The 14,700-nt window shown below is 37.3% G+C and overlaps 1 pseudogene; it reads right to left on the bottom strand.

Moving 5' to 3' along the window:
- Window positions 1-2,595: 2,595 nt before the first annotated feature.
- LOC127952120 (ectonucleotide pyrophosphatase/phosphodiesterase family member 7-like) lies at window positions 2,596-6,793 on the bottom strand (annotated as a pseudogene).
- Between the last annotated feature and the right edge of the window lie 7,907 nt (window positions 6,794-14,700).

Below are 14,700 nucleotides of genomic sequence, written 5' to 3'. Positions count from 1 at the left end.
ACTTGAATTCCCCAGTTTCTCCCGAAATACATGAAAGTAAGTGGCTGTTGAACTGGACGAACAATAGAGTAAACTTTATTGTTCTGCTATGTGTGTCTGATATATGACTAAAACACGTCTGCAAATTACATTTGATTAGATAGTTTTTGATGCTTCCATAGACATATGCGTGTATTTTACAAACTACCAATGTATTGTTTTACTAGTGATTATGTATATTTAAATGTATGAAACCAAAATAAATATTATGTGGTTGAAAACATTGCATATAAATTGTGATATATGACAAGCTCTAAGCGCGTCCGTCTCTGGCTCAGAGACAGCCAACGCGCGAAAGCTGTTTGAATCCAATCTAGCAGTTCTGTGACGCCAACGAACATTCTAAATCATACTCTCAGGGGCACAGAAACAAGAATCCAATATATGGTGCAATAATGCTAAAAATGTTAAAATGTAATTTACTTTTTAAGTTATTTTTGTTAAAATATATCTGCTGTGGAGGTATGCCCCCCCAGTGACACAACAAGGCCCCCTCGTTTTGTATGTCCTGGCGCCGACCCTGCTTTTTCAGATATATCTAAATTATTATATCTTATTATTCACATTATTAACATAATATATTAAGTATAACATTTAATTGTATTGTATGTGACTTTTCATATTATTATTAACTTTATATTGTGATATGTTTATCTGTTATATTTGACATGGAATTAATATTATTTTGTGGTATGAAGTACTTTGTTTTTACCGTCAATTTATTTGATATTTTGCACATCAAATTATTTTAATAAGGCTCCTGTTGTATAGTTGTTGTATATGTTGTGTATCATCTTGTTAAATCCAGTATCTACATGAGTAAATGTGATGATAATCATTTAATCTGGTGTAATAGGCTGTGTTCCCTTATTGACAATTTTTTAATCATTGGTTAATGGTTATTTTATCGTTAGATTATTACTTTAAATATGTTTTTGTAGTGGTATGCAATGGTATTCTTCGTGATTACTAAAAAGTTAAACTAAGTTTAACTAAGAGTTAAAAAAAAAGAAACTGAAATGTCAAATTGACATAATTCAGACCCTTTGCTACAACATTTGAAATTTAGCTTGGAAGTTACAGTCTATGGCCAATGATAAATTCAAACCCCTTTCTCATATTAAACTGTTCTCAGATTCTTGGCAGAATGATGTAGTTCTGCACAGGCCCATCCCACAATGATTGATTGACAGTGGCGTCAGAATAATGAACAAAGCACTCGTCATTTACTCCCAACAACTGAGCCGCTGAAGGGAAGTGCATTGGATTACATTTGTTTGTGAAGGGAATGCGCCCGGATCTACATTAATGTGTCTATATTTGTGCAAATAATTTGTGATCAAGCTTCACTTTTTATTTTATTATTAATCATCTTTTCCATTAATGTGCTGATTAGCAAGTTTCATAATAAATGCTGCTTAAATTTACAGTCTCTCAGAGCTGCACAGAATAGAGGGGCGGGGCGAGCAGAGCTCATTTGCATTTAAAGAAATATGCAATAAAATGGCTTACTGTAAACAGAGCTGTTTTTGACAGGTTAAAAATGGTGTTGTTTTACACTACCATTGAGAGTTTTTTAAAGTATGTTATAGACTTTTCATTAAGACCCCAAAGAATCATATCAAACTGTGAAAAATGGGCATCCTATGACCCCTTTAAAAATATTGAATGCAATTCACACAGGACTGCCACTCACAACTGATGTTTCTGTCACTTTTTCTCGCTTCACTTCAGCACCAGGCGCAGACAGGGCTCGAATTAAGGCTGGATGCAGCAGGATGGCATCCCCCTGGCTGAAAAGAAATTACAAAAAAGATCCCCTTGGTAACCCCCCCCCACCCCACACACACACCATCCCCTTTAGAATAATATATTTTAAAACAATTAAAAATAAATTAACAGTAAAAATGAGAAGCAAATGATGTTATAAAAATAGTGTAATGATAACAATAATACAGTCAATGACTGAATAAAGGCAAACCCCAAGCTTCCTTTTTATTAATCAAAAATACTTTAAATGACAATATATATATATATTAAATATAAAATGACAACAAGTAATTTTTATAAATTAACGGACAGCAAAAATAAAAGTGTTTGTACTACAAAATGTGTGTGTGTGTGTGTGTGTGTGTCTTCCTCTGGATTCCTGGTTCTAAAATGCCGTTTGTTTTGTTTCAGCGGGATACTTAACAAATCCACCCCCCCCCCCCCCCCAGTAAACAGTAATTTTTATTTATTTATCTCTTTAATAATAAAATCACTTTTATTTATTCTCTATATCTAAATAAAGCAGCGACAGTACAACATACCCAATAAACATGCTTTTATGGATGTAATGATTCACTCAACTAATGATGCGATACAGTTCATAATACTGATTTCACAATATGATTTTCCTACCTGCTTTTGTTCCTCCTGCGTTTGTGAATGCCACGACTTAAGAGAACAGCAAAGACAATGAACAGAAAACCAGCGACAGATCCCAGACCAATGAAAACACTGTTGAGAATATCATCACCAGACGAGCCTCCACCTGAAACATAAGGAGATTCATCAGACAGACAGACCGACAGACGTGTATGAACAGATGTTCTCACTCTCTGTCTGTATGGAGGAGGTCAGCATGTGTCGTGTGGCGTTCAGGTGTCCATCGTTGGGTTCAGGTGTGATTTTCAGCAGGTGGCACATGGTGGTAAATGTTGACCGTTTCAAATGGCCTCACCTCTAGGTTCTATTAGAAATCTGGCCCCATGGCCCTGAAGAATGGCTTCATGTCCAGAGCCTGGTTATCATATCCATGCTCCTCCTTATGAAACTGCACTGGGAAGTACTGCAGGAAAACAGAGAGTATAAAGGCACTTGAACAGACGCATATTTATTGAAACCATCAGCACCCAAATTACACACTTTTACAGCAGGGTTATTACAGTAAACTAAAACTGAAACTTAAATTAAAACCTTATTATTAACAATAATAAAATAAACATTTCTGTTACTTGAAATAAAAATGAATGTGAATGGAAATCAAATGAAATATTTTAGTTTGTTGCTGTTGTTCTCATTTTAAGTACTTGATGTCTTTAAACTAAAACTGAAATAACAAATAAAAACTATAGACATATAAAATAATCAAAAATCACTAAAAATAACCACAAAAAAAACACAACAAAATTCCAAAATGTTAACCCAAATTTAAAGAAAAATATATAATAAGACTGATTTACAGTGATCATTTTATGTTTGAATGTTTATAAATTGAAATACTGTTATATGCTGTCACGCTTTCAGTCTCTGTTTTCCTGGGTGTTCCCTAGTGAGCTCACTTCTCCTTAGGCACTTCACCATAGGCACCTTAATTCCTCTAGTCTGGTTGTGTCTTCACAGTAATTGCACTCCAATTAGAATCGCACAGGTGCTGACAATCCTCTGTCATTAGTCTCCCTATGTATAGCTGTCTTTCTCTGTCATCTGTATGGAGTCCTACCCTATGTGTGAGTTGTGCTCGTCTCCTGAGTCTTCCCGTTACCTTCTTGTTCCTCCGAGTTCTTATCCGTTTCATCCGGTTCCCTCTTTTGTTTGGTTTGTCTCCCATGACTGTTTATTTTGTATTTTTCCCTTCTGTAAATAAAAACCCATACTTGCAATTGGATCCTACCCTCTCCTTGTGTTTTCCCAAACCCAACCGTCACATATGCATACTGTCTAGTTTAGAAATAGAATGTAAGACAGCATGCTTTAAAACTCAATTTTAAATGGAAGAATATTCATCACATGAAATCATGTTGTACATTTTATTCAGCAAGTGGCATTGAGTATTTGTTTGGAAAAAATAGTCAAATTTATTTAAAGACGACTAACTTTTGAAAGTTCAGTCATCTAATGAAAATAAATAAAAGTTCAATTGTTTACAAAGCATCTGGTTCAAACATAAAATTTGAAATGTTCTGCTGGACACTGAACATTTTGACTAAAGCAGAAGATCATCATTATTTCCAGCATATTTGCTCATTGTGTGCAGTATGAGGAATATGGTGGATTGCTATTTGAAACAGCAGAGGGCGATGCAGACCAGCTGATTTGTCTTATGGTTATGGTCTGGCGTTGTCATGGCGACACGTGGCTTGTGGGTGCAGTTAACCTGTGAAGCCCCCAGATAGAGATGGTCAATAAAGACAGCTGCTGAATCTTTCAGCTAAAGTATATGTTTTATTTGGCTCTAGGTTCATGCTGTGGTTAATGAAACATTTGGGATGCCAAGGTGCCTGACTTTGTTTGATTTTCTCATGGTTTGCAGCAGCAGTGTTCATAAATGCTTGTTAGTATGCCACACTTGTGAATCTGACCTCTGACATCTGTAGGTCAAAGGTCAACAGGAGCTCGAAGCGTCCATGTGCTTGACCCGACATCTTGGGTCTTCATGGGAACAGAGTATTGATCGATTGATTGCGAGCAGTGTAAATTAGAGTCAAGGGCAAAAAACAAACAAACAAAAACATTTTTACCTAACGTGTTTCCTAGGAATCAAACCCACAACCTTTTGCGCTGCTAATGCAATGCTCTACCACTTATTTATTTTACTACATTTAACCCCTAATTCTCAGTACTGTAATCCAGATTTATTTATTCCAGATTTTGTTTGTTTAATTACATAACGTTTAATTAATTGATGCTTGTTAATTTCTTGATTAACATGAAGAAAACTTGCACTGAGCCTTAAATGAATAGCTCACCCCATTGATGACGTATCCTGGATCGGCCCAAAGGATGATGGGTAATATGCGGCCATTATGGGAGTAATGCAGGCGAGCGGGAATCTCCTCTTTCTTATAGACATGTAGATGTGGGTGAGTGCCTTTCAGGGTGTTGAACACTTTATCAAGTCGTCCTTCTTTAGGCAGCAGGAGTCCCACTGGTCCGAAGTTATTTTTTTTTATAACATGCATTCATATTTTGCATATTTGCACTTCTTTAGTGTCTGTTAATGGGCCTTGTTTTGAGCTTAACATATCTTGGTCATAATATGCATTTATTGCCTCGACAGGAGAAGCTTTGAGATGCTTTAAAACACTTTTGTTTTTAAGAGGAAAGAGGAAAGAAAGTCATATGCTGGGTACAGCATGAGAAATGATCACAGAAATTACCTTTAAATTGCTTCGCTCAAAGGCACAGTGGAGGTAGTTCATGCATCACCTGTTTTAAAGCTTTGAACCTAAAACCCATATAACTCTTTCTTACAGAATTGTCCTCTATAACCAACCCCGGAAATGTATTCAATATATGTTTATCTATATTTCTATATTTAATAGTAATGGTAAATCTGTTTTTTTTTTTTTACAATGTATGCGTTGTACAGTGCCATGTAAAGATTTTTGCCCCTTCCTTTATTTTTTTTTATTTTTTTTGGCATATGTTACACATTCAGATCATCAAACTAATTTTAATATTACTCAAAGATAACCCGAGTAAATGCAAAATGCAGTTTTGAAATAATGATTTAATTTATTAAGAGAAAAAAAGCTGTATAAAAGTAATTGGTCCCTAAACCTAATAACTCGGTGTGCCATCTTTTGCAACAACAAATGCAATCAAGTGTTTGTGATAACTGTCAATGAGTCTTTCACATTGGCGTGAAGGAATTTTGGCAGAATTGTTGTAATTCAGCCACATTGTAGGGTTCGAGCATGAATTGACTGTTTAAGGTCATGCCACTTGGCCAAAACCTTGATTGAGTTTTTCTTGAGTCATTCAGAGGTGGACCTGCAGGTATGTTTGGGATCATTGTCCTGCTGCATAACCCAAGTGCGCTTGAAATTGAGGTGAAAAAAACTGATGGCCGGATGTTCTCCTTCAGGATTTTCTGATAGAGTACACAGTTCATGGTTCCTTCAATTATGGCAAGTCGTCCAGGTCCTGAAGCTGAAGCAGCAGCTCCAGACCATCACACTACAATCACAACCATGTTTGACTGTTGGTGTGAGGTTCTTCTTATGAAATCCTTGTGTTGGTTTTACACCAGATGTAATGGGACACACACCTTACAGAAAGTTCAACTTATGTCCCATCAGTCCAATCTCAAACTTATTGTTGAATCATGAACACTGACCTTATTTGAGTGGAGTGAGGCCTGCAGTTCTTTAGATGTTGTTCTGGGTTCTTTTATGAGCTCCTGGAGTAATTTTGGTAGGCTGATCACTCCTGGGAAGGTTCACCGCTCCTCCAAGTTTTCTCCATTTGTAGATAATGGCTCTGACTGTGGTTCACTGGAGTCCCAATGCCGGAATCTTTTAATTGTGCAATAATCTTAAAAACAGGAATGGGGTAAAAACTTTTTCATGGCACTAATATATATATATCATTATATACATAATAAATCTTTGTTTTTTTTTTAGAGTTTTCACACTAAAATTGCTCAAATTATATATAACTCTCACTTCAGATATATATGAAATACATATTCATGCTCAGTGTATTTTAGACTGTATATGTCAGCATATTTACCTGTTAGGATGGTAAAGTGTGTCGGGCTGTTGACGGTGAGGAACGCCGGTGTCACATATGTTGCTTTGACCCCGTCTTTCGCCATGGCGTCGAGGTGTGGTGTGTATATGACGTCCCTGTCATAGTCCCACCTGAAGCCGTCAAAGGAGACAAGCAGCAGTTTGCTGTGCTCAGACACCCCAGGGCGTACCGCGATGGGACCCGCCAGAGAACAAACACACAGACACAGACAGAGAGCAACGGTCTACACCATGATCCAATCACACATTCAGCACAAACAGCTGTCTCTCAATCAGCGGCTCACACTTCTCCTGCTCGACCTCTTTTACTCACATCTGCAGGCCAAAGTTTCTGCTCATATCGGCAGGATTTTCCTATTTTGAACTTTCTGTTCATCAAAGAATCCTGAAAAAAATGTATCATGGTTTCCACAAAAATATGGAGCAGTGCAACTGTTTTCAACATTAATAATAATAAATGTTTCTTGAGCAGCAAATCAGCATATTATTTCAGATTTCTGAAGTATCATAAGACACTGATAACTGGAGTAATGATCTTAAAAATTCAGCTTTGCATCAGAGTAATAAATTACATATGAAAATACATTTTAAATTGCACAAATATTTCTCTTTTTTACTGTATGATATCTGTTTAAATGCTGCAGTATATACAGCGTCACTGTGACAACTTCTTACTACTGACAGTGTGATTGTTACAGCCTTGTTACTAAAAAGCATCTGATGTAAGTCTTTATCTTCACAGATTAGATACTTCTCTTCAACGTCTTTTAAGGAAAAAGACAAGCGTCAGAAAGGTGAATGTGATTATGTTAGATCATGTATATTATCTGTTTAAATGGATATATTTTTCTGGCATTAGCTTTGCTTTTATTTATCATTTCTGAAGTTTCAGTGTTTTTTAATAAGCCTATATTTTGGTGGGTTATAGCTAATGTGTAAAGTCAGAAGTTCACAGAACTGAAGTTGTCCTTTAAAACCTATGAACTCGTAACTCTGATTCGACTTTCATTATTGACCTCTTTAAACAGTCGGCTTATCAACATCCTTTTGAAAGAGCATTTTATCCATAACTTTGTCCTTGACAGTAGTTCATGGGAAATATCTAATCTGTGAGAAGATAAAGAATTGCCACTCTCAGCTTACTTACGAAAAGTTAATTCATTACAGCTTTCCTCAAAAAACAACCGGCCTTGACCACTGTCTGTGGAGTGTTTGTGTGTCTGTACATTACATGGCAAATAAATACATTACATGCTGTTCTTACATGATCCATGATTGAAACCTGAGTGGTGATATACTTTAAAAACAATCAAATGTTTTTGTCTATTCTCTGAGTTTGCTTTTGTTTTAATTCTTCTCTTACATTTTCGTAAATAACTCTTAATTAAAGCTCCTTTACACATTTAACAATTAAACTCTCTTGACAGCATCACTGTAACAATCCCTTACTCTTCACAATATCACAGTTACAATCCCTTACTCCTGACACTTGACATTATAAACGTAACAACCCTTTACACTTGACATTATCATTTAAACAACCCTTTATTCTTGACATTATCACTGTAACAACCTCTTACTCTTTAAATTATCCCCGTAACAACCCCTTACTCCTGACACCATCACCACAACAACCTCTAAATCTTGACATCATCACCGTAACAACCTCTTACTCTTGACATCATCACCGTAACAACCTCCTACTATTGACATCATCAGCAACCTCCTACTCTTGACATCATCACTGTAAAAACCTCCTACTATTGACATCATCACCGAAACAACCTCCTATTCTTGACATCATCGCCGTTACAACCTCCTACTCTTGACATCATCGCCGTAACAACCTCCTACTCTTGACATCATCGCTGTAACAACCTCCTACTCTTGACATCCTCGCCGTAACAACCTCCTACTCTTGGCATCATCACCGTAACAACCTCCTATTCTTGACATCATCGCCGTAACAACCTCCTACTCTTGACATCATCGCCGTAACAACCTCCTACTCTTGACATCCTCACCGTAACAACCTCCTACTCTTGACATCATCACCGTAACAACCTCCTACTATTGACATCATCAGCAACCTCCTACTCTTGACATCATCACTGTAAAAACCTCCTACTATTGACATCATCACCGAAACAACCTCCTATTCTTGACATCATCGCCGTTACAACCTCCTACTCTTGACATCATCGCCGTAACAACCTCCTACTCTTGACATCATCGCCGTAACAACCTCCTACTCTTGACATCCTCGCCGTAACAACCTCCTACTCTTGGCATCATCGCCGTAACAACCTCCTACTCTTGGCATTTTCACATTAACAACCTCTTACTCTTGACATTATTACTGTAACAACACCTTACTCTTGACAGCATCACCGTAACAACCCTTTACTCTTGACAGCATTATCGTAACAGCTTTACTCTGGGGTAAAACACACACACACACACACACACTTCAGCCTGACACTGACTGAACGCCAGGGAATCCCTCCTAGTGAGGCGAGAGCAGCTGTCTCTCTTTCTCTCTCTGTGTGTGTGTGTGTGTGTGTGTGAGAGAGAGAAAGAGAGAGAGAGAGAGAGAGAATAATCACACTGCAGAGACAAGGACCTGAAACCAATTTCTCACATGTTCTAATCCTGTTTCCTCCCTCAGTGTTTGAGATAATGTGTGTGTGTGTGTGTGTGTGTGTGTGTCTGTGTTTGAGCATTTAAAGCAGTAGTTCATCCAAAAATGATTCTGTCATAATTCTTATACCCTTAAAAATGAGGAATCATGCTTTTGTTCTTGTTTTTTTCTTTCTTTCCCCTTAGCTATAGTGAAAGTGAATGATGACTGGGGATGTCAAACTCCAACAAGGACAACACGGACATTTTTTTTAATGAAATCATTTTTAAAAAATATATATATAAATGCAAATGAGATTTGAAAGCTGTGGTAGTTCATATGCCTTCAGAACATGTATTTTTCTTTTTTTATTATTTTTACTATTATTATCATTTAGATGTTGTTATGGTTTTTATTTGTATTTCGAAACTTTTTACTTCAACTTTAAATATATATATATATATATATGTTATATTAGTTTTCTTTTTTCTTTTAAGTCATTTTTATGTGCTTTTGTCATTTTATTAGCTTTTGTTATTTCTAAATATTACTATTTAGATTTAATTTATTTATATTTCAGTTTTAGACCAGTAATAGTTTTTATTAATTTCCATTTAGTTCAGGTTAAAATTGTTACTTGCCAAGGCAACATTTAAAATTTTCAACAAGTTAACATTTATATTAGATATTTATACAAATACATTTTATTTTATTTTATTTCAATTACAAAATATATTTTTTATGTGTCATATGAACTACATGTATGATTCTTTGATGGTATATTTTGTCTTTTAGCTTGAGAGTGTACATTACCGTTCAAATGTTTGTTGTATGACCTTGAGACACACAGTCATTCGAACAAACCCTGAAAAACCGACACAGACACAAAAGAACTCCATTATTACTGTGCCATCACATGCATCTCAGCAATCACAGATGAATGCCATAATTCTGTCTTTAGCATCTGAACATAAGCATTCTGAAAAAATGTCACAAGATGAGACATTTCAAATCAATTTCTTAATGCGCAAGACTGATACAGGCAAATACTTTATGTCTGCATTTTTTTATGATTAGTCTTAAATTAATCTTAAATATAGGTTTTAATATTTTATTTCTCAAAATGCATGGTCGTCAAATGAAAAAGCTTATTTTTTTCCCCCACAAAACCGTGTCATTACGGCATCTACCAGCAGGGACATAGCTAACCAGCCAAATCTTGACCTCTGGTCTCCTTCAGATCACACATGTGTGTTTCTAATCCTGTGATAATTATATTTTCCGGGTGAATTGTGTTTTGGCCTCTCTCTGATCTGAACTATTGGAAATCAATAGCAGTGGAATCAGCCAATCAGAGGCCATTAAGCGCCACAGGATCCTCTCGTTTCTTCTTCTGCCTCTTACACAGTCATCTGCTGATCACTCATTTTCTTCCTCCGTCACTGCAGGGGTCAGAGGTCAGCCATGCCAGTCGTGTACATGTCGCCTGTGTGAAAGAGAGGTGAAGGAGGTGCTTTATTTTTAGACCCGCTCAGGAGAGTTGACAGGGAGGAAAACAGGCGAGAATCGATCTGTTTACATGAGGGTCATGAGTGAAGAACGACCTCCAACAGGACAGAGAGAGAACCTAACACTTAAACATCAGGACATGCTATGGGAAAATAACACAGAATTGTTGACATTTTTGCACATTTATAAAAAAAGAAAAACTAAAATATCACATGGTCCTAAGTATTCAGTAATCAATGTCGAAAACAGTTGCTGCTTCATACTTTAATGGAAACTATGATGCATTTTATTTTCAGGATTCACAGATGAAAAGACATTTTATATATAATTATATTAAATATAAATCTTTTTTAACAGTATACATGCCTCTAGTGTCACTTTTGATCAATTGTATGCATCCTTGTATGCTTTTATGTTATATATTGCATATATGCCTGGCAGAAATATTAAGAATAATATATTAATTTGCTATTCAGAAGTCAGTCAGAAGACAGTATATGTAAATGCACAGTACAGTGGCCCTGTGTTGTGTTATGAATTGCATTATGACATGTCATATCACAATGAAATCAAGCTTGCATAGCCAGAAGCATTTGTGTTCACTTACTTGTGTAAAGAATATATCAGGCCTCAGACTCTCAATAAAAGAATCTGCGGAGAATAAACAACAGGGGAAGGTGATGCATGACAGCAGGAATGTTTTATTTCAGCGTGATGGATGTTTCTGAAAGAGCTCTGACGGAGCTGCCAGTGAAGTTACAAAGGGGAGATGTCATTTTCTGTTTTCGTAAAGAGAACGCTCTTCATGAGACAGTCTGTTGCATCCGCAGAGACTCTGGCGGCTTTGTTTCACAACCAAGGACTCGGATCTCAAGAGATGTTTAAAGGCAAAAAGTTGAACGGAGGATTTAAAAAAAGACTGTGTGATGAGTCTGAGCTACAGATGGACATCAAGGACACACACACGCAGTGAGAAAGACATAAAAGACATAAAAAAGTGTCCCATGATTCTTTTCTCTGGTTTTAAGAGTGTCTGGTGACATTACGTTTATTGTTCTTTCCGGGACAAGGACGATGCAGCATTCAGTAAATGTGTCTTCAGAGGTATTACGAAAGTGTAGAGTGGGCTGCATGAACGAATTCACATCCAGTATCACTCATTTTATCTCAGGATCTATATTTATAAAATAGTGTTTCTTTATTTATTTTTTGCTGGAAAATTTTTCATGAGCTGTACTCAAATGTATTCTATGTACACAAAAGGCCCATTTCTCTCAAACATTGTTCACAAATCTGTCTAAATCTGTGTTAGTGAGCACTTCTCCTTTGTCAAAATAATCCATCCACCTCACAGTTGTGGCATATCAAGATGCTGGTTAGACAGCATGATTATTGCACGGGTGAGCCTTAGGCTGGCCTTTTATCACACAGCACAATGCCACGGATGTCCCAAGTTTTGAGGGAGCGTGCAATTGGCATGCTGACTGCAGGAATGTCCACCAGAGCTTTTGCTCATGAATTGAATGTTCATTTCTCTACCATGAGCTGTCTCCAAAGGTGTCAGAACCTCAGACCACGTGTAACCACACCAGCCCAGGACCTCCACATCCAGCGTCTTCACCTCCAAGATTGTCTGAGACCAGCCACCTGAACAGCTGCTACAACAATTGGTTTGCATAATCAAACAATTTCTCCACAAAAATTTTCAGAAACCATCTCAGGGAAGCTCATCTTCATGCTCCTCGTCCTCATCGAGGTCTTGGCCTGACTGCAGTTCGTCGCCGTAACATACTTGAGTGGGCAAATGCTCACATTCGATGGCGTCTGGCACTTTGGAGAGGTGTTCTCTTCACTGAAGAATCCTAGTTTTCATTGTACAGGGCAGATGGCAGACAGCGTGTATGGCATGTGCGTGAGTGGTTGGGTGACATAGCTGATGTCAATGTTCTGGTGGTGGTGGGGTTATGCTATGGGCAGGTGTATGTTACGGACAATGAACACAGGTGCATTTTATTTATGGTATTTTAAATGCACAGTGATACTGTGACGAGTTCCTGATGCCCATTGTTGTGCCATTCATCTACGACCGTCACCACCTCATGTTGCAGCATGATAATGCACAACCCCACGTTGCAAGAATCTGTACATAATTCCTGGAAGCTGAAAACATGCCAGTTCTTGCATGGCCAGCATACTCACTGGACATGTCACCTATTAAGCATGTTTGGGATGCTCTGGATCGGCGTATACGACAGTGTGGTCCAGTTCCTGCCAATATCCAGCAACTTCACACAGCCATTGAAGAGGAGTGGACCAACATCCCACAGGCCACAATCGACAACCTGACCAACTCTATACGAAGAAGATGTATTGCACTGCGTGAGACAAATGGCAGTCACACCAAATACTGACTGGTTTTTGGACCCTCCAATACAGTAAAACTGCACATTTTAGAGTGGCCTTTTATTGTGGTCAGCCTAAGACACACCTGTGCATTAATCATGTCTAACCAGCATCTTGATATGTCACATCTGTGAGGTGGATGGATTATCTCAGCAAAGGAGAAGTGCTCACTAACACAGATTTAGACAGATTAGTGAACAATATTTTAATATTATAATTTTTTTTTATTTTTTGCATAATCCAGTTGATGAGATGAAAATTGCTTCATCTCTATTTTATTGTTTTATTATTTTATTTGGAACTTGCTGGACACAAACAAAAATATTTGATTATAGCAAATGTCTGATGTTAGTGCAAAACCTAAATATACTGTATGTACCTCAGTAAAGCATAATTTCTATGAATTGTGTGATTTTACATTTGTTAACTAGCAAAATGATAAAAACAACAACAATAGAACATCTCTTGAGGTTTTAGCCCTGAAACATGCATATGTATGTATATATTGTATTTCATACACACATAAATAAATAAACACACACACACACACACACACACACATTTATTTAGGTTCATTTATTTATTGCCGACATGCATATAAAAAAAAAAAAATAGATAGGCATTGAAGTCATTTCTACACAGTGGGTATGAGTTTTTTGATAATACAAATTAATGATTAGTTATTCATTGTGTTAGTTATGCATTAGCACATTAAATACTTGTTTGAAATATGCATCTGGTCTCAGTTTTTGTTAGGAACAAAACACTTGTGTTCAGGTTTCCTCCAGTGAGTAATTAAGCAGCATTCAGCTCTCTTTAACATGAAAACAATGAAAACAACATTCAGTCTGCTGAGTAAACTGAGCTTCAGTCCCACATCATCCTGCTAACTGTTCTCTTTCCACGCCGCGCTTTGCAAATGTACACATTCACACCACTGTGTTTTTATATTGTGTTCTTTTATTAGCAGAAGAAAGCAGATTTCAAAGGCTTTCAATAAAGTCACTGTGTCAGGATAAAGAGCACATGTTCAGTCCAGAGAGAGAGTGTTTTCTATTCGCGTTTTCCCTTCGGGATCTACAATGAAGAACAACAAGCGCTCAGATGAGTTTTCCCGGCGGGCACATCCTCGCAGTCATTTCTCTTTGCCTTTGCCGCTGACCTTGAGTCCTGCTGCGCTTTGAAACGCTGCTTTATCTGACTGAAAAACACTGCTTTTGGAGATAGTCTCCATGAGGGGGAATTGAGGCAAAAATGAAAATGAACATCATCTGTTCTCTTTGATGGTGTAAATTAGTCAAATTTGATATTTGTGTGTCTTTTTTTGTTCAAGAAAGTTCTAATTAAGTATCCGCCTGAAATCTTCTAGCTCTTGAGCTTTTTGGGAGCTTGTGTTAAAATTGCATCATATTTGTGTGTGCAGCAAGTTCCTGTGAAGTCACCCCCTTTATTCATCCCCTCTCGGTTTGTGTGTTTTCCTCTCAGCTAAAGGCAGAATCCACTCAGAGTTCCTCCTGCTGCTGTCTGAGGCCTTTCTTTGTCTCTCAAGGTTATCAAACACTCACACAGAATAAGAGGTGCTCTGGGTTCAGGAGACGGCAGACAGAA

Source organism: Carassius gibelio, chromosome B3 (genome assembly GCF_023724105.1).
Source record: "Carassius gibelio isolate Cgi1373 ecotype wild population from Czech Republic chromosome B3, carGib1.2-hapl.c, whole genome shotgun sequence".
Taxonomy (NCBI): domain Eukaryota; kingdom Metazoa; phylum Chordata; class Actinopteri; order Cypriniformes; family Cyprinidae; genus Carassius; species Carassius gibelio.
Note: the sequence above shows the minus strand (reverse complement) of the source record. Positions and strands in the feature narration are given on the sequence as shown.